This window comes from Eubalaena glacialis, chromosome 8 (assembly GCF_028564815.1).
Source record: "Eubalaena glacialis isolate mEubGla1 chromosome 8, mEubGla1.1.hap2.+ XY, whole genome shotgun sequence".
NCBI lineage: Eukaryota > Metazoa > Chordata > Mammalia > Artiodactyla > Balaenidae > Eubalaena > Eubalaena glacialis.
Window position 1 is genome coordinate 9590188 of NC_083723.1, and position 27849 is coordinate 9618036.

At 51.0% G+C, this 27849-nt stretch overlaps 1 long non-coding RNA gene across 1 annotated transcript; it reads right to left on the reverse strand.

Annotated features, from left to right (window-relative positions):
• Positions 1–317: 317 nt before the first annotated feature.
• Positions 318–27797, reverse strand: LOC133096093 (uncharacterized). The gene is made up of 3 exons (XR_009701740.1): positions 27753–27797; positions 23402–23567; positions 318–580 (listed from the first exon to the last, which is right to left on the reverse strand). It is a non-coding gene; the product is annotated as an uncharacterized LOC133096093 (long non-coding RNA).
• Positions 27798–27849: the final 52 nt, after the last annotated feature.

Genomic DNA, 27849 nt, shown 5'->3' on the forward strand with positions numbered 1-27849 from the left:
GAGTTTGGGATTAACAGATACACACTACTACGTATAAAATAGATAAACAACAAGGACCTACTGTATAGCACAAGGAACTATAATCAATATCTTGTAGTAACCTATAATGGAAAAGAATCTGAAAAGGAATATATATAACTGAATCACTTTGCTGTACACCTGAAACTAGCAAAACGTAAATCAACTATACTTCAATTTTAAAAGGTGGGGGGGAGATGAGATTAGGACGCTAGCTTTGATGCTGTATTTCCATAATAATTTACACAAGTTTTTTTTTATAAATTTATTTATTTACTTATTTATTTTGGCTGCGTTGGTTCTTCATTGCTGCGTACAGGCTTTCTCTAGTTGCAGCGAGCGGGGGCTACTCTTTGTTGCAGTGCATGGGCTTCTCATCGCGGTGGCTTCTCTTGTTGCAGAGCACGGGCTCTAGGCACACGAACTCAGTAGTTGTGTTACACGGGCTTCAGTAGTTGTGGCTCATGGGCTCCAGAGAGCAGGCTCAGTAGTTATGGCGCACGGGCTTAGTTGCTCCACAGCATGTGGGATCTTCCCGGCCCAGGGCTCAAACCCTTGTTCCCTGCATTGGCAGGCACACAAGATTTTTTTAAAAATAAAAAGGACTATTTTATCTATGAGACATTTTATACAAACCTCAGGGTAACCAAAAAAACATAAACACAGAGCAGAGACATGAAACACACAAAAAAAGGAAACTGAGAAAAATATCAAAGAAGACCACCAAACCAAAATGGCAGACAGAAACACAAGGAAAAAGAAACAATGAAGGTATAGAGAAACCAGAAAACCAAAGATAAAATGACAGTACTAAATCCTCATTTATCAGTAATCACCCTAAGTGAAACTGGATTGACTTCACCAATCAAAAGACAAAGAGTGGCTGAGTGGATTAAAAAATAAGACCCACCTATATGCTGCCTCCAAGAGACCCACTTCAGCTCTGGAGACAAACATAGGCTCAAAGTTAAGGGATGGAAAATGATACTTCAAGCAAATGGCAGCCAAAACAAAGCTGGTATAGCCATACTTATATCAGACAAAATAGACTTCAAGCCAGAAAAGGTAACAAGAGACAAAGATGGACATTATGTATTGTTAAAGGAGACAATTCATCAAGAAGACAGAACAATGATCGATACATATGCATCTAACATAGGAAAACCAAAATATTTAAAGTAATTATTAACAGTTCTAAACGGAGAAATTGACTGTAACACAATAATAGTAGAGGAGTTTAACACCCCAACATCAATGGAAAGATCATCCAGACAGAAAATCAACAAGGAAACAACACCCTTAAGTGAAACATTAGACCAGATGGATTTGATAGATAAAGAACATTCTATCCAAATGCAGCAGAATACACATTCTTCTCAAGTGCACTTGGAACTTTCTCAAGGATAAACCATATGTTGAGACACAAAAGAAGTCTCAATAAATTTAAGATTGAAATCAAATTAAACATATTTTCTGATCACAATGGAATGAAACTAGATGTGAACTACAAGAAGAAAGCTGGAAAAATCACAAATATGTGGAGACTGAACAACATGCTACTGAACAACTATTGGGTCAACAAAGAAGTCAAAGGAGAAATCACAAATTACCTGAAGACAAATAAAAATAAATATACTACATACCAAAATGTGATGCTGCAAAAGTGGTACTAAGAGAGACGTTTATAGCAATACAGGTCAACTCAAGAAACAGGAAAAATCTCAAATAAACAATCTAACTTTATACCTAAAGGAACTAGAAAAAGAACAAACGAAGCCCAAAGTTAATATAAAGACTGAAATAATAAAGACCAGAGCAAAAATAAATCAAATAGAGACTAAAAAGACAACAGAAAAGATCAAAGAAACTAAGAGCTGGTTCTTTGAAAAGACAAACCAAATTGACAAACTATTAGCTAGACTCACTAAGGAAAAAAGAGAGAAGGCCTTGATAAATAAAATCAGAAACAAAGAGGAGGAAAAGAAAACAGATACCACAGGAACACAAGGACTATAAGAGAATATTATTAATAGCTACACACCAACAAGTTGAACAACCTAGAAGAAATGGACAAATTTTTAAAATCATACAAACTTCCAAGACTGAATCAGGAAGAAATAAAAAAAAATCTGAATATACCCATCACTAATACAGAGATTGAAGCAGTAATCAAAAAGCTTCCAACAAACAGGGACTTCCCTGGTGGTCCAGTGGTTAAGACTCCGTGCTTCCACTGCAGGTGGCACGGGTTCGATCCCTGGTTGGGGAACTAAGATCCTGCACACCGCACACTGCAGCCAAAAATTTTTTTAAAAATAATCTTCCAAAAAACAAAAGTCAGGCACCAGACAGCTTCACAGGTGAATTCTACCAAACATTCAAATAAGATTTAATACCTATCCTTCTCAAACTATCCCAAAAAATTGAAGAGAAGGGAACACTTTCTAACTCATTTTACAAGGCCAACATCACCCTGATATCAAACCAGACAAAGACAACATAAAAAATGAAAATTACAGGCCAATATCTCTGATGAACACAGATGTAAAAATCTTCACCAAAATATTAGCAAACCAAATTCAACAATACAGCAAAAGGATCATACACCACAGTCAACTGGGGTTTATTCTAAGGACACAAGGATGGTTCAACATCCACAAGTCAATCAGTGTGATACACCACATTAACAAAATGAAGGATAAAAACCATATGATCATCTCAATAGATTCAGAAGCATTTCACAAGATTCGACACCTATTTATGTTAAAAAAAAAAAAACTTTCATCAAAGTTGATATAGTGGCCACCCCCTAGAGTAATGGAAATAAAAATAAAAATAAACAAATGGGACCTAATGAGACTTAAAAGCTTTTGCACAGCAAAGGAAACCATAAACAAGATGAAAAGAGTACCCTCAGAATGGGAGAAAATATTTGCAAACAACGCAACTGACAAAGGATTAATCTCCAAAATATACAAGCAGCTCATGGAGCTCAATATCAAAAAAACAAACAACCCAATCCAAAAATGGGCAGAAGACCTAAATAGACATTTCTCCAAAGAAGATATACAGATTGCCAACAGACACATGAAAGAATGCTCAACATCATTAATCATTAGAGAAATGCAAATCAAAACCACAATGAGGTATCACCTCACACGGGTCAGAATGGCCATCATCAAAAAATCTAGAAACAATAAATGCTGGAGAGGGTGTGGAGAAAAGGGAACCCTCTTGCACTGTTGTCAGGAATATAAATTGATACAGCCACTATGGAGAACAGTATGGAGGTTCCTTAAAAAACTAAAAACAGAACTACCATATGACCCAGCAATCCCACTACTGGGCATATACCCTGAGAAAACCGTAATTCAAAAAGAGTCATGTACCAAAATGTTCATTGCAGCACTATTTACAATAGCCAGGACATGGAAGCAACCTAAGTGTCCATCGACAGATGAATGGATAAAGAAGATGTGGCACATATATACAATGGAATATTACTCAGCCATAAAAAGAAACAAAATTGAGTTATTTGTAGTGAGGTGGATGGACCTAGAGTCTGTCATACAGAGTGAAGTAAGTCAGAAAGGGAAAAACAAATACAGTATGCTAACGCATATATATGGAATCTAAAAAAAAAAATGGTTCTGATGAACCTAGTGGCAGGACAGGAATAAAGATGCAGACATAGAGAATGGACTTGAGGACACAGGGAGGGGGAAGGGTAAGCTGGGAAGAAGTGAGAGAGTGGCATGGACATATATACATTACCAAATGTAAAATAGCTAGTGGGAAGCAGCTGCATAGCACAGGGAGATCAGCTCGGTGCTTTGTGACCACCTAGAGGGGTGGGACAGGGAGGGTGGGAGGGAGACACAAGAGGGATGGTGTATGGGGATATATGTATACATATAGCCGATTCACTTTGTTATACAGCAGGAACTAACACAATATTGTAAAGCAATTATACTCCAATAAAGATGTAAAAAAAAAAAAGTTTATATAGTGGGAACATATCTCAACATAATAAAGACCATATATGACAAACCCACAGATAACATCATACTCTTTTCCTCTAAAATCAGGAACAAGACAAGGTTGCCCTCTCTCACCACTTTTATTTAACATAGTATCGGAAGTTCTAGCCACAGCAATCAAACAAGGAAAAGAACTAAACTGTATCCAAATTAGAAGGGAAGAACTAAAATGGTCACTATTTGCAGAGGACATGACACTCTACATAGAAAACTCTAAAATACCAAAAACTCTTAGAACTAATAAATGAATTCAGTAAAGTTGCAGGATATAAGATTAATATACAGAAGTCTGTTGCTTTTCTATATACTAATAATGAACTACAAGAAAGAGAAAGCAGGGACTTCCTTGGTGGCACAGTGGTTAAGAATCCACCTGCCAATGCAGGGGACACGAGTTAGATCCCTGGCCCAGGAAGATCCCACATGCCACGGAGCAGCTAAGCCCATGTGCCACAGCTACTGAGACTGCGCTCTAGAGCCCATGTGCCACAGCTACTGAGACTGAACTCTAGAGCCTGCGTGCCACAACTACTGAAGCCTGCGCACCTAGAGCCCGTGCTCCACAACAAGAGAAGCCACCACAATGAGAAGCCCGTGCACCGCAACAAAGAGTGGCCCCTACTTGCCACAACTAGAGAGAAAAGCCCACACGCAGCAACAAAGACCCAACACAGCCAAAAAGAAAAAAGAAAAAAAAAGAGAGAAAGCAAGAAAACAATTCTGTTTAAAATTGCATTAAAAAGAAAAAATACCTAGGAATAAACTTAACCAAGGGCGTGAAAGACCTATACTCTGACAACTATAAGACATTGAAGAAGAAAACTGAAGACAATTTAAAGAAATACAAAGACATCCATGTTCATGGATTGGAAGAATTAATACTGTTAAAATGTCCACACTATCCAAAGCAATCTACAGATTTAATGAAATCCCTATCAAAATACCCATGACATTTTTCACAGAACTAGAACAAGTAATCCTAAAATTTATATGGAACAACAAAAGACCCCAGAATGCCCAAAGCAATCTTGAGAAAAAAAAAAAAAAAAGAACAAAGCTAGAGGTATCATGCTGCCTGACTTCATACTATAGTACAAAGCTACAGTAATCAAAATAGTATTGTAATGGCACAAAACCAGACACATAGCTCAATGAAACAGAATAGAGAGCCCAGAAATAAACCCACACACTTATGGTCAATTAATCTACAGCAAAGGAGGCAAGAATATAGAATGGAGAAAAGACAGTCTCTTCAATAAGTGGTGCTTGGAAAACTGGACAGCTACATCTAAAAGAATGAAATTAGAACATCTTCTTATACCATATACAAAAATAAACTCAAAATGGATTAAAGACCTAAATATAAGACTGGAAACCATTAAACTCCTAGAAGAGAACAGAGGCAGAACACTCTTTGACATAAATCATAGCAATATTTTTTGAATCTGTCTCCTAAGGCAAAGGAAACAAAAGCAAAAATAAACAAATGGGGCCTAATTAAACTTAAAAGTTTTTGCACAGCAAAGGAAACCATTGCCAAAATGAAAAAACAACCAACTGAATGGGAGAAAATATTTGCAAATGATATGACCGATAAGGGGCCAACATCCAAAATATATAAGCAGCTCATACAACTCAACATCAAAAAAAAAAAAACCACAATTTAAAAACAGGCAGATGACTTGAATAGATATTTTTTCAAAGAAGACATACAGATGGCCAATAGGCACATGAAAAGATGCTTAACATCACTAATCATCATAGAAATGCAATCAAAACCACAAGATAGCATCTCACACCTGTCAGAATGGCTATCATCAAAAAGACAAGGTCCTGGGAGTCGCTCCTATTTACCAAGTTCCTATGTCCTGGCCTCTGAATGTTAGAGGCAGATGCAGATAGATACAGCCACAAAGATAGATACGGAGATAAAGAAGACATACCCCCTGCCCTCATAGTTAGGAAAACAAGCACTAATTGTGACGCAGTGTGATAAATGCAGGGTGCGGGCCACGTGGTGCTGGAGGGGGCAGGCTGACTGGGCTTGATGGGGTCGGAGAGGCTCTCACACTGGGGGAAACCAGGCAGGGTTGGGGAGCAGGAGGCCGAGCCAGGGGAACAGGATGAACAGAGGCAGGAAGAAGGCTGCCAGCCAGGGGCGGGAAGGTGAGCCCTTCCGGACATCTGCACCCACCCTGTCCCCGCAGTGAACCAAGGGAAGCTTGCAGCGTGCTTGCTCTCAGAACAAGTTCCGGGACGTGAAACCATGGCTGCGTGGGCTCTGTGTGCAGACACTGCCTTTCAAAGCCAGGTTTGATGTCCCAGAATGAACAGGAGCTTGAGAGCTGAGAAGGACTTGCAGAAAGTAGAAAGCCACTTCGAATCCAATGAATGTTTCCCTCTAAGAGCTCTAGGGAGCAGCTTCTATGGGGAGTATGAAGACATGAGGACCGTGAGAGTACTTGTTTGTTTGTTTTTCCATAGCTTCAGAATCTGAATCTCCCTTGCTTCCCCTAAAACCCCTGGCACCTCTAGCCTGGCCTGATTCCAGCAAAGGTCAGGTCTGTCACTGGCCCTGGCTGACGGGCACTTGTGTCAGAGAAGAGTATCATAGTCAGCTTGGGCTATCATATCTGAATACCACAGAGTGGGCAGCTGGAAGTCCAAGGTCAGGGTTCCAATGAAGGCTTCATCCTGGCTTGCAGGCTGCCATCCTCTCACTAGGTCCTCATGTGGCCTTTCCTCTGTGCATGTGCATGGAGAGAGAGAGAAAGAGAAAGATGGTGTCTCTCCTCTTCTTATAGGGCACCAGTCCTATGGGATCAGGGCCTCATCTTAGGACCTCAATTAACCCTAATTATGTCCTTAAAGGCCCTGCCTCCAAGTACCCTCACACTGGGGATTCAGGCTTCAACATATGGATTGTGGGCACAAACATTGAGTCCACGAGGAGGAGGTTCCTTAGCTGCAATCATTCCAGCAGGGGAGTCACACACTCAGGCTACCTTCTTCCCCTTGCCTGAAATATAGGACAAAAGTACAACAGCCGGGACTTCCCTGGTGGCGCAGTGGTTAAGGATCCGCCTGCCAATGCAGGGGACACAGGTTCGAGCTCTGGTCCGTGAAGATCCCACATGCTGCGGAGCAACTAGCCCGTGTGCCACAACTACTGAAGCCCGTGCGCCTAGAGCCTGTGCTCCGTAACGAAGAGTAGCCCCCGCTCGCCGCAACTAGAGAAAGCCCACACGCAGCAACGAAGACCCAACACAGCCAAAAGTAAATAAATAAAATAAATAAATTTTTTAAAACAGACAACAGCCGTTGTCACCACAAGAAGAGCTTGAGCCCAGGTGTTGTTCCACACCTGATCCATTCAGAGCCTTTTTTAACCACCAGAGTCAGAAACCCACTTGGACAAGATTAAGCACTAGGTGGGCTGGCCGGGGGGCACCTGGGACCCCTGCCCCCGCTCTCCCATCTCCCTCCCCGTGCTGCAGAGGGACCCAGGCACGGACGTCCATCCTTGGAGCCTACCGCTAAGACAGAAATCTCCAGATCGAAAAGACCTGGCAGCCGGCCCTACCATCACCACCCTTGTGTGCCAGGGACCAGGAGCAGCTACCAGAAGTGGGGAGAGCCCTGCCCCACAAACACGCTTCCAGAGAGGAACCTCGGGACCCCACACGACGGTCTCCACGGTGTTTCTCTTCTCCGGGTTTTACTTTGTAGAGAGCATCAGCCATCCCTGTGTCTGCATAGCGCCGAGCTCCCCAGCGGGCTGCTCTGTGCTGCACGTGTTTGGTGTGAATTCTCAAGAGGTATATTCTCTACTCTGTTCTAGGCCGCAGTTTGAGATGGTTTTCCTTGCCATGTTCTGTGGGTGGGGGAGTTTGATTTCTAGATCTTTGAGTCCTTAGAGCCCCATCTTGGGCACATCCCGGGTTTTGTCTCCCGCTGGCTATGTTCAATATCAAGTTCAGCTGGCAGGGCAAAGGCCACTCACGGCTGAGCCTTCTTGGGGTCCTTCCTTCACCTAACTCAGCTCCTTATCATTTGTTGCTACCGGCGAGGTTTGTTTCCTGTTCTCCATTCAGGACTTTTGTCATTGTCCTCACAAGGAGGCTCAGCCGGGACACCTAGGGGGAGTCCCCTCCCCTGGAAGGTGCTGCTCTTGCTGTTTCCATTCCGCCCACCCCTCTTCCACCTGGAGCTCCGCATCCTTCTCCCCAACCAGTCCCCCAAATGTGGTGTCTCGGGGCTCAGCCAGGAACCCCTCCCTGCACTCCTTCCCTGCAAACCCCATGCGTTTCCCATAAGCTGACAGCTCCCCTGATGCTCCTGACGCTTCTGGCCTCTGGCTTGCTGTATATCCGGGTCCCGGTGGGTCTGCCTCCAAAGTGCATGGATGCCCCCCACCGCGCAGCGCCCCACCTCACCCCTGCTGCTATAGAAGCCACCTGGCCTCCCCCCTCACCCTGCCCACCCCTCACTCTGTTCTCCACACAGCAGCCCAAGAGGTCTTTCTAAACATGCACCAGACCCTCCTCTGCTCAGGCCCTTCATTTATTCCCATCACACTTGGACGAAAGTGCAAAGCCCTTTTCCTGGACCATTGAGACGTGGGGTCTCTGTCTCTGCTGCTGTCCCCTCGGTCCCCATGCTCCCACCGTTCCAGCCCCTCCAGGCACTCCCCACTCTTGGCCTCAGTCCCCTTCTCCCAGACTGGACAGGCCCGAATTAGCCCCGGTCTGGCCCCGTGCCTGTACTCTCCGCTGCACTGCTTGCGCTCATGGACGAATGGTAACGGAGTCCCCAGTCCCCGGTGGCCTTCCACAAAGCCCACGTCACGGATCAGCTATGACAAAGGGACATGGCCAAAGCAAAGCTCCTGTTCACGGCTCACTTCCTAGAGCAGGAATGCAAAGGCAGCTGTCCAGGCTTACCTTGGGATCCCTGTCTTCCAATCCTGTGGACTTTGATGCTTTCAGTGAGAATTTTGACCACTATTGCTTGGCTTCCCGAGTCGCCCTTGGGAAGGGGAAGTGGATCTGAGTTGCCTCTCCACCATTACAGAAGCGCAAGGCTGGCTTCTGATTCTTCAATAGGACCCGGTGAGACTGACGGCCGAATCATATAGAAAACAGACTTCTGACCCGCAGCCCGCAGCAGCCAGCCCAGGAAGCCGGCCTGCTGTCTCTAGGGACAATCCAGGAAGCTAAACAATAACCCCTGCAACAATCAGCCCCAAAAGGCCAGAATTTGGTCGATAACTGACAGCTTCCCTGATTTCAGTCCCTACCTCCAACTCAGGACCAACCAGAGAAAGCCGAACACGCTCCCCCAACCAATCACATGGGACGCCCCCTTCTAGTGAGGGCACCTCCAGCTTCTCCAGGCCCACAGCCCCCATCAGGGCAGCCCTGAGCCCTTTCTCCTCCAGGAAGCTGTCCCACTGCCCTGCCTGCCCTTGAGTCTCTGCCAAACCAAGTGATGGGAGCAACTCCTTCACTACAGCCAGCTCTGAACACACACCTCTGCCTTCCCCATCTCGTTGGTTTTGTTTATTTCCACACGAGAAAGCTAGATTTTATGAAAAATCTCCAATTACTCTTTTTTTTTTTTTTTTTTTTGGCTGCGTTGGGTCTTCATTGCTGCGTGCGAGCTTTCTCTAGTTGCGGTGAGCAGGGGCTACTCTTCGTTGCAGTGCGCAGGCTTCTCATTGTCGTGGCTTCTCTTGTTGTGGAGCATGGGCTCTAGGGCGCATGGGCTTCAGTAGTTGTGGCATGTGGGCTCAGTAGTTGTGGCTCGCGGGCTCTAGAGTGCAGGCTCAGTAGTTGTGGCACACGGGCTTAGTTGCTCCGCGACATGTGGGATCTTCCTGGACCAGGGCTCAAACCCGTGTCCCCTGCGTTGGCAGGCGGATTCTTAACCACTGCGCCGCCAGGGAAGTCCCTCCAATTACTTTAATGTTGAGAACAAACATAAAATTTTAAATGTCATGGAGGTGACGGGGCTGCAAGGTTGTCATGTCTGTTGGGTAAAGTGGGAGCCTCTGACCTCTGATTCCTAGCAGCAGGAATTGTGGGAAACAGTTTTGGCCTCTTTTCTAAGCCGGCAGGGTGGTGCTGTGGGCCCTGGCCTGGCCCTGGGGATGCGACCTGCAGGCTTGTACAGGTCCACTCCTTGGTCCCTGTCCTCCCGGCAAGCCTTCCTCCCCTCTCTGAGCTGTCAGGGCCCCCATCATGAAGGAAGGGGTGTGCCTCTGGCTCCCTGGGCTTGTTGAAAAGTCCTCCCACTGTGAGCCCATTAGTGCTAATTCTCTACCCAAGGCTCGATCTGAGGCAGGACAAGCCCACCGGGCTTGGATTCAAGGGTTTATGGAGACACCACGAGGGGGGAGGCTCCACCCTGCTCTCCCTCTGATCATGGGGCTGGACTACCACTTCCTCAGCTCCAGGACACCCAGGCCCCTGGTCCCACATCCCTTCTGCCCAGGCCTCACCCTTATCAGTAGGACAGGCAGTGGGCTCTCCCGGGGTCTCCCTGCCCCTCACGGTCCCACCTCCCAGTCGGCCAGCAGAGGGCCTTTCTGAAACATACTGGCCGTGCCCACCCACCCTGACACTTGGCCTGGCTCCATGCCCTCTGTGGTCCAGGTCTGCGGCCTCCCCAGCTCCCTCCCACTTGAGTGACGTGGTTATCAAACTCCCCTAGAACAGGGGTCCCCAACCCCGGGGCCGTGGACCAGTACCGGTCGGCAGCCTGTTAGGAACCGGGCCGCACAGCAGGAGGTGAGCGGCGGGCGATGGAGCAAATGTTCATCTGCCGCTCCCCATCGCTGGCATTGCTGCCCGAACCACTCCCACCACTGCCCCCTGCCCCCCGTCCGTGGAAAAATTGTCTTCCACGAAACTGGTCCCTGGTGCCAAATAGGTTGGGGACCGCTGCCCTAGAAGACCCCGTTTCTTTGTGCCTGGCAGCACCACCCCTCATGGCCCCTGGACCATCCACACCTTCCGGCTTCTCTCAGCCTCCAGGTCCCCAGCCAGTGAGATGCCTGCACCAGTGCACACCTGGGACCAGAGGGCTGCATTCACCGGTGTCCCTGGCCAGATGACCAGCCTGGATGAATGGATGAAGGGTGAGGACCCTGAACAGGGGCGATGCCGTGGGGCGCAGCCACCAAGCCTTCCTACCAGGACCACCCGGCAGCCCCTGCAGCCCACCCTTCACCCTGGATGTCCAGCCAACCCAGCGGACCCCACGGGAGCCCGAGGGGGCCACAGTGCTGTTGGATCATGAGGGAAGGGGCAGGGCTCCCCGACAGCCCCACACCCAGGAGCACGGAACAAGAGGTGCTGATAGAGCCTTGAGAGACTTGGGGGAGGAAAGAACTTTCTGGAGAGGAGCAAGAGACAGGAGAAGCAACCGCTACATGCACTGACTTGGTAAGATCAGGGTGTGGAAAAGTTCATGAGCTGTGAGAGACCCGATGAGGACGGGACTCCCACCCAGGGGCTGTGATGGTCCCCACAGAGAGGGGCGAGCGTGTGGAATGGCGTGGCCTCCCCTACCTGGTCTTGGGCATGAGAGTTTGGAGGAAACCCCCAACCCAGCTGAGCCCACAGAACCAGTGGGGACACTATGCGCTTAGCCCACCATGTAACTGATGCTCTGGGAGATCACAGCTGAGCCTCAGTTTCCCCATCCATCCTGGCACACAGCAGCTGTGCAGAGAGAAAAGGCCTGCAGGTCTTGGAAGAAGATGGGCTGGGGCCAGGCCAGAGGGGCCAGTGAACACCCCCAGGGCCCAAGAACCCCACGTCCCTGCCCCGGGGCTGGTGAGCCCAGGGAACATCATTCCTGGAAACTCCTGGTTCTCCGTCTAGCCCTCGGGGCCAAGCACCTGCCTGAAGGCCTGGCCCGCCAACATCTCTTGCTCCTCCCCCTCCCCCCAACCACACGGGGCCTGCATCCCCTCCTGGCCTGGCCTCCCCAGCCCCCAGCAGTTCGAGCTGGCCTCCACTCCCCCTCCAGATGAAAAGTGCAGTCCCAGTCTCGTGGCTGCTGTGTGAAGGGTTCTCTTAGAAGCTGAGGAAATGGGTTAATGGTGGTGGCCTGCCAGGGAAGTGACCTGGTTCCCCACCACTGACCACGGTGCTTTCCATAAGTCTTGAGGGCATGGGAGTGCTCTGAGTGAAATGTGACTGTACCACGCCTGCAGCACAGCCCCAGTGACACGAGATTGCCTGGGGGGGACAGTCTGTGTATATATGGTGGGATGTGATAGATACACATGTGCTTACATAGGAAAAAGCCAGATGAAGGTGAACGAAGACATTAACAAGGTAGCTCCAGGACACAGATCACGTGTGATTTTCTTTTTCTTCTTTATGCTTTTCTGAATTGTGCAAGTTTTCTGCAATGTGTATCAGTTATTTTTCTAATTTAAAAACTTTGAAATTATCTTCTAAATAACCTCAGTTGAAATCTGTAGAAAGCTTTCTAGGTAAGAGGCACCTTCACTAATTTACCACCTCATGTAACCCTCGCGCCTACCCATTATGAGAGATGCTGTCGTTGCCTCCGTTTCATAGATGGGAGAACTGAGGGGCACGTGAAGGGAAACGACCCGTCTGAGGTCACACAGCAAATGAGACCAGAGCCCGATTCCCAAGGACAGACTCCTTCCACGATGGGTTTACCCGGGGGCCTTAAATCTTGAGCCTTCAAATCTTAGGCAAGACTTCAACCTTAGCCAATGCCCTTGTGTTGATCAAAGAATACATCCTGAGATGTAATCTGCTAACAGCCCTCACCGCCCCAAAAGTCTCAACCTAAATCACAGAGATCAGAGAATGCCAACGACAGGAATGTCCACTAACGTGCTATGCCCCGGGCACCAAAAGCTTTTGCAACAACTGGGTTCCCTAGGCAACATCCTCACCCCATCGCACAGGTGAGAAACAGTAAATAGTTCAAGGTCCCAGAACTAGCAGAGCCAGGGCTGGATCCACCCAGGCATGGATTCAAACCCTCCCTCTTGACCACTTCATGGGAAGGGCATTCATGCCACACCCTGTGTTTGGACTTCACCCCCCAGGTTGTATAGGAAGGATTCCAGATGGCAGGGGTGGCGGGGGGGAGGGGCGGTGAGTGATAGGATCATGCTAACGTGTGAAAGCTCAGCTGGCCAGAAAGATCAGCATGGGGACTTCCCTGGCGGCGCAGCAGTTAAGAATCCGCCTGCCAATGCAGGGGACACAGGTTCGAGCCCTGGTCCGGGTAGATCGCACATGTCGCGGAGCAACTAAGCCCGTGCACCACAGCTACTGAAATCCTCACACCTAGAGCCCGTGCTCCACAACAAGAGAAGCCATGACAATGAGAAGCCCGCGCACCGCAACAAAGAGTAGCCCCTGCTCACGGCAACTAAAGAAAGCTCATGCACAGCAACGAAGACTTTCGCACAGCAACGAAGACCCAACACAGCCAAAAATAAATAAATAAATAAATAAATTTATTAAAAAAAAAAAAAAAAAGAAGCGTCCCAGGCTTTCTAACTTCATACTCAAAGGAACACTTGATAAGACGTGGAGCCTGCGTGAGGGCAGGGAGATGCACGTGGCACATGTGTCCACTGCACCCAGCTGCCCGGCGGGCACACAGCATTCATGATGTCCCACGGGACCCCAGCTGGGTCCCCAGGAGACCTCAGATGCACAGAGAAGGCAGGGGCTTCTAAGAATCCCGAGGGACCAAGGAACCCCGCCTGCCCTTTCTACCCAGGCTTCTTCCCCGTAGGACCCGCCAGTAACTTGGAAAATGACGACAGAGGAGGAAAGGGACAGATGGGAGGAGCCCTCAGCTCTTTCTCCTGCAGCCTCGCGGACTCCAGGTCAGCCCGGGTGGAGAGTGAGCAGACTGTGCATGTAGCAAATGAAATAATGAATACTTACAGCAGTGTTACTCACGATGACCAAAAAGCAGAAACAGCCCAAGCATCCATCGGCGGGTGGAGGGTGAACAAAATAGGGTCCGTCCACACAGTGGAATATTACTCGGCCATAAGAAAGGAAGCACTGACACATGCTGCAACGTGGGTGCACCTAGAGGACCTTATGCTCATTGAAAGAAGCCAGACACAAAAGGACTCATAGTATATGATTCTGTCTATACTAAATGTCCAAATAGGCAAAGCCACAGAGACAGAAAGTAGATTGGTGGCTGCCAGGCTCTAGGAGGAGGGGGGATAGGAAGTAACTGCGAATGGGTACATTGTTTCTTTGGGGAGTAATGAAATGTTCTAGAATTAAAGAGCTGGTTGCACAACTCTGTGAATACACTAAAAAACCCCTTAAAAGGGTGAATTTTATGGCAAAGGAATTATATCTCAGTAAAAAATAAAAATAAGATAAAAATAAAGAATGCAACTTTTATCCTCACTAATATAAAAATACACCTAGAAATGAGTGGCCATAGAAGCAAACCAGACCTCCAGGCAGTGTCTGGTCTCATGCCTTCAAGCGTGGTCAGGACCACCACGGGTTAAAGTAAAGCAGTTTTGCTGGTGGGAGAGTCCATTCTGACAAAAGCAGTCAACCAGCTCATGTGTCAGGAAGAATAAAAGTGGTTCTGAGGGAATGGATTCCTCAGAACAAGAGTGAATCTCAAGGACTTCCCTGGTGGTGCAGTGGTTAAGAATCCGCCTGCCAATGCAGGGGACACGGGTTCGATCCCTGGCCCAGGAAGATCCCACATGCCGCGGAGCAACTAAGCCCATGCGCCACAACTACTGAGCCTGAGCTCTAGAGCCCGCAAGCCACAACTACTGAGCCCACGTGCCACAACTACTGAAGCCTGCGCGCCTAGAGCCCGTGCTCTGCAACAAGAGAAGCCACCACAATGAGAAGCCTCCACTCGCCACAACTAGAGAAAGCCCGCGCTCAGCAATGAAGACCCAACACAGCCATAAATAAATAAATAAATAAATAAATTTATATTAAAAAAAGAGAAGCCAGCAAGATGAGAAGCCCGCGCATCGCAACGAAGAGTATCCTCCACTCGCCAGAACTAGAGAAAACCTGTGCGCAGCAACGAAGACTCAATGCAGCCAAAAGTAAATAAATTTATTTTAAAAAAAAAAAAGAGTGAATCTGAAAATAAAAGGAAAAAAAGTGAAGAGAAAGCAGCTAGTAAGTTTTGTGCAGGATGAAATACATGTGCCCATCCCAGCCACGGATGTAAAGTGTACGATTTTGGTGATTCCACATAAGAGTCAAATGCTCTCGTGTTCGCATTTAAACTGGCATCGCACAATATAAAGATGAATGGTAATATTCACACTAATAATATAAACATTTAATTTTAATTTCGCTAGAGTGACATTTTTTAAAAACACCATTTTTAAAAACAAGAGAGAGACGTGGAAAAGAGGAAAACCTTTGTATTTATACCTTTACCAACACTTTCTTCCCACTTGTTGAACAAGGCACCCCACAAAGTATGTAGCCAGCCCTATGGTCAAGGAGGAAGGGACCAGGCCCTGTGACCCTATGACCACAGGTCCCATAGCCCAAGGGCTGTGTCCCAGGGAGCCAGAGGCTGGCGACTCAGTGTGAGGCCACGGTCCTGTGGCCTGAGTTCCTGGTGTGGTCAGCCTGGCCTCAGACCCAGCATCTGAGCCAGGAGGACCCTGAGTCCTCCCGGCCGCGGTGCAGGGGGAGGGACAGAGAACAGGGGGAGAAAGGTCAGCAGGGCCAGCCAGTGAGTGACCGTGGCCTGGCCACCCCTAACTCCTCTGAACCTCAGGACCCCGCTCTGGCCTGTGGACTGCATTCTTCTCAGGCTGCAGGAGGGGAAACAGCCAAAGGGGGAGCATCTCGTGAGCTGCCAGTGTGAAGAGGCACCAGCAGGTAGCAAGTCGCCATTGGCCAGGACTCCAGAGCCCCATCCCTGAAGGCTGGCACTGGCCACCCCGGGAGGGACCTGGCCTGAGGTCCGAGAACTCTGCTGAGTGGTCCTAGGGGCTGAGATGGTGCTACATGGGGCCTGGGGTCAGGGAGAGCCAGGCAGACCTAAGCTGCCTGTCGAAGTGGCGGGGTGTTCCGGGCTAAAACATCTGGAAATGCGAGTACCCAGGGAAGCACTGAGGGGCTCTGTGTCAAAGGTCAAGAGGCCACAGGCCAGGCAGAGTACGGCCTGGACCAGGGGTGGGCATTGACCATCAGCACACATGGTCACCCCGGGGCCGCCTTCCCTGCCCAGGCCCTCAGGGCAGAAGGATCAAGGAAGTTTCCCCAGAGAAGGAGGGGCACTTCTCCTTGGTGTTGATCCCACGCACAGGGCACGGGCGGGCCCTTCTGGGAAGAGGCCTTCCCAGTGTCCACCCTGTGTAAAAACAGCCCTGACACTGACCCTGCCCCTCCCTTTCTTGGATGCCCAACATTCTCTGCACAGAACATGCAGCCCATAAACTCAAGACGGCCTGTTCTTGCTGTAGAATGTTCAGGAAAAGACAAAAAGACACCATGGGAGAAATAAAATGCCCTCCCAGATACCCCTGCACCTAGGCTCCTCCTCCTTCTCCGTTACCTGTGGACCATGTGCTGAACTGGACCCGTGACTCCCTCTCCCTGAAGGGCACCCCCATGAGCACGGAAAGCAACGCCATGTTGTGTCGTTGTGGATTCTATTTCTTCCTTCGTCTGCCCTTCATTTTCTTAATTCTCATAGTAAACATGCATTACTTTCAAAGTGGAAAAAAATGGTCCACCTTAATAGAAATTCTTTTTTTGTTTACAAATGTGGCCCAAGGCAGCAGCCGCCCAGTCTGGGGTCTGTCCAAGCCGGAAGCCCCTCGGCCCTACTGGGGCAGCGCCAGCCGCCCGCCGTCCTCGCCATGCTCCTCCCCCCACTGCCTCCTTTAAAGGTGCCCCAGGGCCACGAGCCACCATCTGCCACCTGCCTGCCACCTGCCACCATGCGCTGTCTTGCCAGCCTGGCCCTGACCCTGCTCGCCCTGAAGGCCGCCCTCGCGCTGGCCCCGGCCCTCACCTTTCCAAGTAGGCCCGGGAGGGTCGTCCGAACTCCCTCCCCTGCAGGTGCGCCCCTGAAACACTGCCTGACCTGGCAGTTTGGTAACTGGGACAAGAGGAGAGAAAGGGGGAGGCACACCCCGTGGCGGGGGGGTCAGTGACAGCAGAAGAGTGGGGTACTGCCCAAAGATGCCCGTGTGCTGGGGGACTAAAGCCACAGGGCCCAGGCCACTGTCCCAGGGTGAAAAGTGACCGGGCAGCTAACTGGACATGGGGGGAGCCTGTCCTGGCCCCTCAGGGTCTCAACTCCACCTCCTGCAGTGCGCCTGAGGCCTTGTTTCCTAATTTTCACAGCTGACTCACACTTTTGTCAGCCGTGTCACATTTCTGGCAGATTTTTTCCTTCCTAGAAGCAGAGCGCTGGGCTGCTGGGGACCCGCCTCCCGGTGGTTCTGTCCTTGCCCCACCTTGTTTTCCCCTGAGGAGCCCCAGGGGAGGCGGGATCCGGCCACCCCCCACCCACCTGCCCATCCTGTGTGCAGAGCAGGCCGTGTGCCCAGAGCTCAGCTCCTCCGAGGATTCCTGCACAATCTCCTGTGTCAACGATGAGAACTGTCCCCAAGGCACCAAGTGCTGCGCCAGGAGCCCCTGCAGCCGATCCTGTGTGGTCCCCCTCATAGGTAACGCCGCCATCCCTGCGCCCCAGCGGAGCCCCATCTGGAGGGAGGGAGGGACCAGCTTTGTCAAGGGTCCCCTTGAGCCGGCACTCCACACCCCGCTCTCAGTGAACCCCCCAGCGGCCCCATAAAAGCCCAGCCGTGACACCGCTTCACCTGCTGGACCTACCCGAGGCCCAGCTGAGGCTCACCCACTTCCTCCCAACATCACCAGTGCCCGGCTCAGCGATCCACGAGGGCTGCTGTCTCCCTCCCAGCGTTCAGGCTCCAGGCCACCAAGGGGGGGGGAAGGTTGGGGGCCGCCGGAGACCAGCAGTAGGGCGGCCCCAGCAAGCCAGCGGGCGATGAAGGCCTGGCCCGCCTCTCCCCCAGTGCCTGTTCCAAAGGCTGGCAGCTGTCCCCGGGTGCAGGCCCCGCCGGCCCCAAAGCTCTGCTTAGAGAGAAACGAGTGCTCCAGGGATGACCAATGTACGGAGAACCAGAAGTGCTGCTTCAGCTCGTGTGCCATGAGGTGTATGGTCCCCACCACAGGTAAGCATCCCGGAGACCCCGCCCTCAAGACACCTTCCCGAGACACTGCCCTGGGGATGGTGGACTTGGCTTCTCCCTTTGCCTCCCCTGACCTTGGGGCCTCCGCAGGTCCCTGAGGGCAGTAAGACACAGGAGAGGGCGGGGGCTCAGGCAGCAGTGACCCAGGGCTACAACAGCTGCAGGTCTCTGCAGGCACTTGATGCCGTTGGGTTAGAGAGTGGGTCTCAGACTAGCAAAGGGGGCTCAGAGGAACACTTGCTTGGTGGGACTTGGTCCAGCCGGGCCCACCTGCAATGCTTGTGCCTTTGCCACTTAATCTGGGGAGGAGCTCTGGGTTAGGAGCCCAGAGACGTGGTTCCCGGATAACAGTCCCTGCCAGCTGTGACCTCGCCTACTCGCCCACGGGCGATAGTGAGGGCCCGAGACAGTAGGTGTGGAGGGCTCACTGGCCCACACACAGCCTCCCTCCCTCCCCTGCCTCCACCGTGACCAGGCTCCACCTCCTCTGAGGTCTCCGCGTCCCCTGCAGAGGACTCTCTCCAGTGAGGGACATCCCTGAGAGCCCCTGGCTGCCAGGAATGACCAGTCCAAGTCCTCTCAGCCAGAATCTTCTCTCTTGGATCCAGTCAGCCCAAGATGCCTCCTACCTGCTGCTAATAAAAACCCACTCGGCTTCATGTCTGTCTGTCTGTCCTTGGCACCTGCCAGGGGGCGGGGGGGGGAACGAAGCACACAGGCCTTGCCCCTGGGAGCTCCCCAGCAGGCCTGGAAGCTCCTGGAAGAGCCAGGCGCTGGGAGCCGGGGGCCGTGGTGGCGTCTCTGGGCTGGGAGAGACTTGTCCACCAGGCTCTCGGTGCCGGCCCCTGGGGTCTGACCCCTTTCAGAGGTGCTGCTGAATGGGGGTTCGGGAGCATGAGCAGAGCCTGCAGGGAGGGCTTGGGGCTCAGCGGCCGCCAGACCTCACTGGCCTTGACCAGCTTAGGGGACACACGGAGGGCAAGGTGTTAGAGGCTGTTCCTCGGGCAGCCTGGTTTAGAGCCTCCAGTGACGTGTGCATTCCCCACCCCACACCCAGTGAGTGTCTTACAATTCATTTCAGCTCTGACAAAACCAGCCAGAGGGAAATCCCTCTGGTCCAGGGATTAGGGCTCCACGCTTCCACAGCCAAGGGCACGGCTTCAGTCCCTGGTCGGGGAACTAAGATCCCACAAGCTGTGCAGTGCAGTGCAGCCAAAAAAAACCACCCAGAGTTCAAGTCAGGCCCCACAATCAAGGGCTCAATCCCATAAGGCAGGGCTCCCCAACCCCCGGGCCGCAGACTGGTACCAGTTCGCAGCCTGTTAGGAACCGGGCGGCACAGCAGGAGGTGAGCGGCGGGCGAGCGAGCGAAGCTTCATCTGCTGCTCCCCATCGCTCCCCCTCGCTCCCCCTCGCTCCCCGTCGCTCCCCGTCGCTCCCCATCACTTGCATTACTGCCTGAACCATCCCCCCAACCGCGGTCCGTGGAAAAACTGTCTTCCACGAAACCGGTCCCTGGTGCCAAAAAGGTTGGGGACCGCTGCCATAAGGATATAAATTCAGGGGTTCCCATAACCCCCACAGATTCAATAATTTGGTAGAACGACCCACAGACCTCTGAAAGCACAATACTTATGTTATAGTTCTATTATAGAGGATACAGACCAGGAACAGCCAGATGAAGAGACACATAGGGTGAGGGAGTGGGAGGGGGATACAGGAACCTCTGTCCCCGTGGGCTCAGGGTATGCCACCCTCCCAGCACATTAACCATCACCAGCCCAGAAGATCCTTGAGTTTCTGTGTCCAAAGGCTTTCTTGTGGGTTCTTTAATAAGCATTATGAGGAACTTCCCTTGTGGTCCAGTGGTTAAGACTCTATGCTCCCAATGCAGGGGGCCCAGGTTCGATCCCTGGTCAGGGAACTAGAGCCCGCATGCATGCCGCAATTAAAGATCCCGCACGCCGCAACGATGATGATCCCACGTGCTGCAGCTAAGACCCAGCATCGCCAAATAAATAAATAATTAATTTAAATTAAAAAAAAAAAAAAGCATTACAAGGAAATCATCAGCAATCGGTGATTAACTCAATCCCCAGCCCTCTAATCACACGGTGGCACCCTCCAAGCCTAGAGTCACCTCATTAGCATAAAGTTGGGTATGGGAAAGGGCCTCATTACAAATAACAAAAGGAAACTGTAAGGAAATTCCTATCACTCAGGAATTTGCAACAGTTTTTGAAGCTGTGTGCCAGGGACAAAGACCAGATTCAGTTTTTATGGCACCAGAGCGTGCAGCCCAGTTTTCGACACCTACAGTCCATGTGAGCAACTTTCAGTTCTTTAAACACCTACACCCAGGCCAATTTGCCACCTCAGGTGGCTCGAAGGGCAGCTTAGGGCAGTTCCCAAAGTACGGCCCACATGGGCAGCAGCGTCACCTGGTGGTGTCAGATGGCTCCACCCAGACCTGCTGGGTCAGAAAGGCAGGTGGGGCCCACACGCTGTTTTCAGCAGCTCCAGGAAGTCAAGGACCGCTGGGTGAGGCTGCATGGCTTCCTGATTTCAAGGTGCACCCGAATCTCCAGGAATCTTGCCAAAATGCAGATTCCAATTCTGGAGGTCTGGAATTCTGCATTTCTAGCTGCTCCCAGGGGAGGTAAAAAGTAAAAAGGGAAAGAAGGCTGGCCTTCCAGGACTGGGGCGTGTTGGGGGCCGGCTGGTGGGAGGGGTGTGTGGGCGGCCACGTTGGAAGGTCCCGAGTTGGGTAATCCACAGCTGGGAACACAATGCAGCACCGGAGAGGAGGGGCTGCAGGAGGACGCACGGGAGGGAGGCCTGGACGCTGGGCAAGTAAAGGGCCATTCCAGGGTGTGAGAAAGATGGGTCTACAGGTCCTGAGGGAGCCACACCTACCACGCAAAGGGACTCACAGTGCGGTGCTATTGTACCTCCAGGAAGCCCGGAGGCTGGAGGACAGTGGGCACACCCTCCCACACCCCTGCCTGTGCTGGGCAGGTGCCGGAAGAGCTTCTGGGGAGAGAGGTGAGTCTGAGATGGAGCTGAGCCCCTCGACGGGGCTGCCGCTCCTGCCGGGGCCTGGACCCAGGAAAGATCCCCGGCGGGCCCTGCGCCCGACCTGGGCAGCTGGAACCACCCAGCCCACCCTGACTTGAGCTTAGAAGGAACCGGGTGGGAGGCTCACCAGCCTCCCCCCGCCATGCTGAGGACTCCTCCCCTGCAGAGAATGCTCATCACGCCCCAGTCTCTGCATTAACCACGTGTCCAGCTTCTGTAAACTTGATGCTCTAACATCTGTCCTACATGCATACACTGGACACCTCGATGATATGCCTGACTCACCTTGCTCAGCCTCCTGCCCCCCACACCCCTCCTTGGGGGTGCAAAATAACCAATCCGGAGACCACACCCCCACCACCTCGTCTAGGGGGTCTTATACTCCAGGTCACTTTCCCAGTGCAAGGCCAGGGACCAGACCACTAGGGAGAGCCCCTCCACCCCAGAGCCCACTGACATTATTCACAGTAGCCGGTCCTAATAAGCCTGTTCATCCTGCCTCTCCAGCTCCTTCCAAGGAAACCACAGTAAAGGCTCCTACCCACAGTTTCTCCCCACTCCTGCCCCCCACCTCCCCACCTCCTGGCTGACCCTGTGCTTCCCCGTGTGGCTCTTCATGGAGGGATGTGCCTCCTTCTCCTGGGAACTGTGAGTAATAAACTATCTTCACTGGCAGTCATCTCAGATTTTCTATTAACATGCTATATTTTAATAGTCACTTTCAGGGCCTGGACATCCATCCCAGAGAGACCCAGGGGCTGTGAAGGGGGTTCTCTCCCCACTGCACCACCTCTCGAGGCTTGCTCACAGCAGCCCACCCCAGAGCTCCCAGCACCCTACTAGGCTGATCCCCTAGCCCCACCATAGCTCTATCACCTCTGTAATGCCCAGAGAGGCCGTCCCCTGCAGCACAGGTACTCAGTTCCTACAGACCCCAGAGCAGGAGCCCAGGTGGAAGGCAGGAGAGGCTGTAAGAAGGGCCCCATCAGTACGGCTCAGTGACTGGCCCACAGGCTGCCACCACCAGGCCCCACTCCATACACTATACTGTGTACCTCTCCACCCCACACCAGGAGGGCTCTGCAAGACTTGCTGGTGGACAAGGTGGAAGGCTGGGCAAGGTGGAGTGATGCGCAAGGGGGATGGATGGAAAGGTAGAAGGATGGACATGATGGAAGGAAGGGCAAGGGGGAAGGCTGGAAGAGTCGTTCCATGGGCTGTGGGCCCCTGGAAGTCGGCCGTGTTCAGGATTATTCGGGAGGGCAGAAGGTTCACCACCCTAGCCCAGCTGGGAGGGAGCCCCCGGCCAGGATGGAGAGGCATGGGGAGGTTTGGGTGGCTGTAGGAGACCTGGGTGCTCACTCTCCATGTGCCCTTGGGCTGTCCTGCCCTCCCTGGGCCTCAGTTTCCTGTACACAGAGAAGGGCAGAAAAGACACATTCATGTGCCCAGCAAGAGCTGGGGCCAGGCTGACTTTGGGACAGCCTCCAGGTCTGATTCCTCCTCTTACTCGGGGGTCTGGAGACGCATTAATGCTACCAGGCCCTGAGAGAAAGTCTTCTCCTGAGAGAGGAAAGCCCTTGGCCAGGTTTGTCCGGCGTCCCCAAGGCCACCCCCCAGGTTCTATGATTCTCCAAAAGGACTCAGCATAGAGTCACACCCATGGCTAAGATTTATTCTAACAAAGGAGACAGAGCAAAACCTGCAAAGAGAAAAAGGCCCATGGGGTGAACTCTGGAGGAGACCAGTCATGAACTTCTAGACCTCTCCCCATAGAGTCACCCTGGAGGCACTGAATTCCCTGGCAACAAGCTGGGACCACTGGGATGAAGCGTCTACCAAGGAAGCTCATTAGAGACTCAGCATCCAGGGGTTTCATCAGGGGCTGGTCTTGCAGGCACCCTCTGCCCAGCGTGTACCAAAATTCCAGACTCTCCGAGGGAAAGCAGGTGTCAGCACAGCGCACTAATTGTCCAGTTTGGGCACAGGGGGCTACTCTTACCGTAGCGGGAAAGTTGTTGTCAGTGTAGGGAGCTGTTTCGCAGCCACGTTTCCAGACACCAGTGGAGGGCCACCCTGGCCAGCAGGCCCTGGCTGGCAGCCTCGGACGTGCTGTGTCGGGGCTCTTCTGCGCACCAGGGCTTCTGGCAGGCTGTGGTTTAGTCCACCTGGGGAAAGAGAGTGGGCAGGTTGAGGACAGAGTGATCAGCCATCCTGGTTGGCCTGGGACTGGGGGATTTCCCTTGATGGGGACTTTCTGTGCTAAAACCAGGACCATGGTGGGCACACCAGGATGGCTGCTCATCTAGTTGAGGCACAATTTCAGGAGAGAAGACGCTGTTAGTAGAGGGCGGTAGCAAGAGTGCGAGGCTCAGCCTGGAAGGAGGCAGAGGGAAGGGAGGGAGCGTATCCATGTGGGGGCCTTATCCGGAGGGCTCCCGACAGAGGCCTGTATCCCTGCATCCTGACCACACATCCTGAAGTAGCACTCTGACAGACCTGGAGACTGAGCCAGGCAGGTTCAGTACCCGGCCCAGGTTACAGGGTGGGCAGGTAGTAGGACCAAACTGGTACCCTAACCTCCTCACGGTCATCTGCCAGCTCATCTGGCCCTGATTCCAACTGGAATGGGAACAGGTGTTGGCGAGTCCCCACACCTCACTGCACCTCAGTTTCTCCATCTGTCAGCAAGAGTGTTGGATGAGAAAGGCTCTGAGGTATCCCGGCTCTCCTTTCCACCCTCCCTCTGGGAAGGAGACAAACTCATCTCCTACAGCCCTGATGTCCTGCCAGGTGGACCCATGGCTTGTTCCTCATCGAGGACCTTGCTGTCCGAGGAGGGCATTTAGGTCAGATCCCTGCCCCAGGCCATTCCATCCCTCAAAGTCACCAGTAAGGCAGTTCTGGGGTCAGGAGGAAGGTGGAGGGTACTAGCAAGTAGAATCAGGAAGGAAATAAGGGGACATCCCTGGTGGCACAGTGGTTAAGACTCCACACACCCAATGCAGGGGGCCCGGGTTCCATCCCTGGTCAGGGAACTAGATCCCGCATGCCGCAACTAAAGGATCCTGCATGCCGCAACTAAAAAAAAAGATCCCTCACATGACAACAAAGATCCCACCATGTGCTGCAACTAAGACCCGATGCAGCCAAATAAATAAACCCACAGAACTGAGTAACCACCTTTCTCCAACACCTCTCCCCACCAAAAAAAGGCCAGAAGTTTCTCTCCAGAGAGGGTAGTGGAGGGCATCTGGAATGAATTGCCTCAACCCTCTGGGAGAGCAGGCTTACCTTGCTAAAATCTGAGTGACTGTGGCAGTTCTAAATGCAGCCTCAAATCCTTAGGCACTCCTCCCCTTGAGACTGAGGTCAGAGACCCCCTCTTGAGTTTAGATGGGGCCGTGGCCACTTCCACCATGGAGAATGCAGACCCTGTGTGCTTCCTGAGGCTGGTCATGAAAGGCAACGCGGTCTCCCATGTTTGCTGGAGCACCCACGGTTGAACCCCTGAGCTAAGCAAGAGAGGCTGGCACACGCGGGCTCTTGGTAGACTGTCTCTAGCTTTGAGTGGTGCCAGTGGAGACCCCAGTCATTGTACAGCAGAGACAAGCCATCCTCAAAACATCCACGAGCATAATAAAGCAAACGGCGTCATTTGTTCCGTAGCAACAGTAACAATGAAGGAAACATACGCATGCTCAAACCTGAGACCACCCACTCCGCCCCACCCAGTTGTCCTCCTCAGCCAGGCTCCCCAAATGTTGGCAGCTCTGGAAATGCCTCTGCAAAGTCTCACCAGCCCAAGAGGAAAGACCTAAGAAGATGACAGCAGTAGCTACCCAACAAAATGGCCTGATGGCGAGGTTCACTGCCAATATGCTCTACTCATGTGCTAGAGTTCCTTCTTTTTAGCCCACCGTTCTTTTTCTTTTTAATATCACAGCTTTATTGAGGTATATAATTCACCTAACATAAAATTCGCTCTTTAATGTGTACTCAGTGGCTCATCATGCGTTCAGTTAATCGTGCAACTATCTAATTCCAGAACATTTTCGCCACCCCAAAAAGAAACCCCATACCCCTTAGTCACTCCCCATTACACCACCACCCCCCATCTCCCCAGCCCCTGAAAACAATTCATCTACTTTCAAATCTACGGATTTGCCTCTTCAGGACATTGCATATAAATGAAATCATGTAATATGTGGTCTCATTGGACTGGCTCCTGTCAACTGAAAACAATGCACAACCTAAAAGTTGAGAATTGTTTGATTTGCTGGACTTTCTGAGGATTTCAAACCCGGGAGGCAGCCTCTCAGATTGCTCTGAGGGACTGCTCCGAAGAGGTATTGAAGAGGAACCAGGATATATAGTTTTGTAACAAAAACCAGGTGGTCAGAACAACAAAAGATTACTGTTAATTAAAGAAAACCGGGCATCTCAAGTTAATTAATTTCGTGCTTTTTATGTATGAGAAGATGCTAGTCTGGGCTCATTGAAATCATTCCTTATCTGGGGCCAGTATCCTGTTCTTTCCCATCCTGAGTCCCCTCAGGGCTCACCATCAAGGTGCAGCTGTAGTGGCTTGATGGCTGCAACACCCTTTGTTCACTGATTTAGATTTAGATTCCATACTTTAGAAATTTTTTTTAAAAAAGGAAAAGAATGGAGGAGAGGAGAAGGAAACAGGAAGGAAGAAAAAGGAAGAAGGAAGGGAAGGAGGGCGGGCAAAAAAACACCTCACGTACAATTTTTGGACTCCACATAAACTCAAAAAGCTTGAAAGCTAGAGGCTCACAGAATAAGCAAGGCTTCAAAATCAGGAAATGATTTCTAGAACACCCAGCCACACTATCAATCAAGCAGGAGGATATAATAAAGACGTTTCAGACCTGCAAGGCCTTTACTGACCTCCTTTGCATCATTTCTCACAGAGGTACTGAAGGATGTGCTCCACCCAAACAAGGGCATAAACCAAGAAATAAGATAAAGGACAGAAAATAAGAGAGCTAGCATCAATAGAAGCAAAAGGAATACTGAGCACATGGTAAAAGGAGATCCCAGGATGACACTGGCGCTGAGAGCATAGCGGTGATAATCACATAGGAGGTCAGAAGGCTCAGAAAGAGACTTCTTCAGTAAGATTAAACTGGTGACCTATCTGAAGTATCTGAACATCTTGAGAGATTTATACAACTGGTGAAGGATTGAGGCAGAAATTGTGACAAATACATGAAATTTTTTTTTCCATTTTTAAAATTTTTTGGCCAAGCCACACGGCACGTGGGATCTTAGTTCCCCGACCAGGGATCGAACCGACGCCCCCTGCGTTGGAAGCACAGAGTCTTAACCACTAAACCACCAAGGAGGGCTTCCCTGGTGGCGCAGGGGTTGAGAATCCTCCTGCCAATACAGGGGACACGGGTTCGAGCCCTGGTCTGGGAAGATCCCACATGCCGCGGAGCAACTAAGCCCGTGCGCCACAACTACTGAGCCTGCGCTCTAGAGCCCATGAGCCACAACTACTGAGCCCACGAGACACAACTACTGAGCCCATGCACCTAGAGCCCGTGCTCCGCAACAAGAGAAGCCACCGCAATGAGAAGCCCACGCACCACAACAAAGAGTAGCCCCCGCTCTCTGCAACTAGAGAAAGCCCACGTGCAGCAACACAGCCAAAGATATTTATTTTTAAAAACTAAAATAAAAATAAATAATAAATAAATAATAAATATAAATTTATTTATTATTATATTTATATTTATAATATTATATTTATATTTATATAAATATAAATAAATAATAAATAAATTCCAGGCAGGTCCCTGGAATCTTAAGCCAAAAAACAAAGCAATTCTTAATTCCATGTAAATAAAAAGTCGTGCAGGAAGAAATATAAACCAAGTCCACATACACAACTCAGATACATCTTGCTTGGCTTACCCCGCAGTTTCTTGTACAAGTAAACGTCAATATTTAAAAGTCAAGAGACTGCACATAGAATTCCAGAATCCTAGATTCTTTTTTGGAAAAACTGCAAGATCTAGGCAATTTGTGCCTACATTTCCGCACACCTGTGCTGAGAGGCCTTCCCAGCGTGTCACAGCCCAGCCCTGGGCAGTCTACAGCCGGGGCTTCTCTGGAGGCTGTGAGAAGCCCGCGGGTAAGGCGCGGGGCTGGGAGGTGGAGGGAAGCACGCACTGACGGCAAAGCGTCGCCTCCTATACTCCGAATGAGGGCTGGGTACTGACCAGAGGGCCCCCAGGCCTCCCAGCCTCCGTTTCTGGACACTTTATTCTTCCCCACGGCCCCTCCCATTTTCCCGAAGTTGCTCAACACCTGCCTCTCACTTCATCTAGTCCGCGCCCTGAGCGAACACCGCCCCACTCGGGAAAAGGAACCGGGACTGATTTCCGGCTGGGCGGCGGGCGGCGAGCCTCGCTTCCG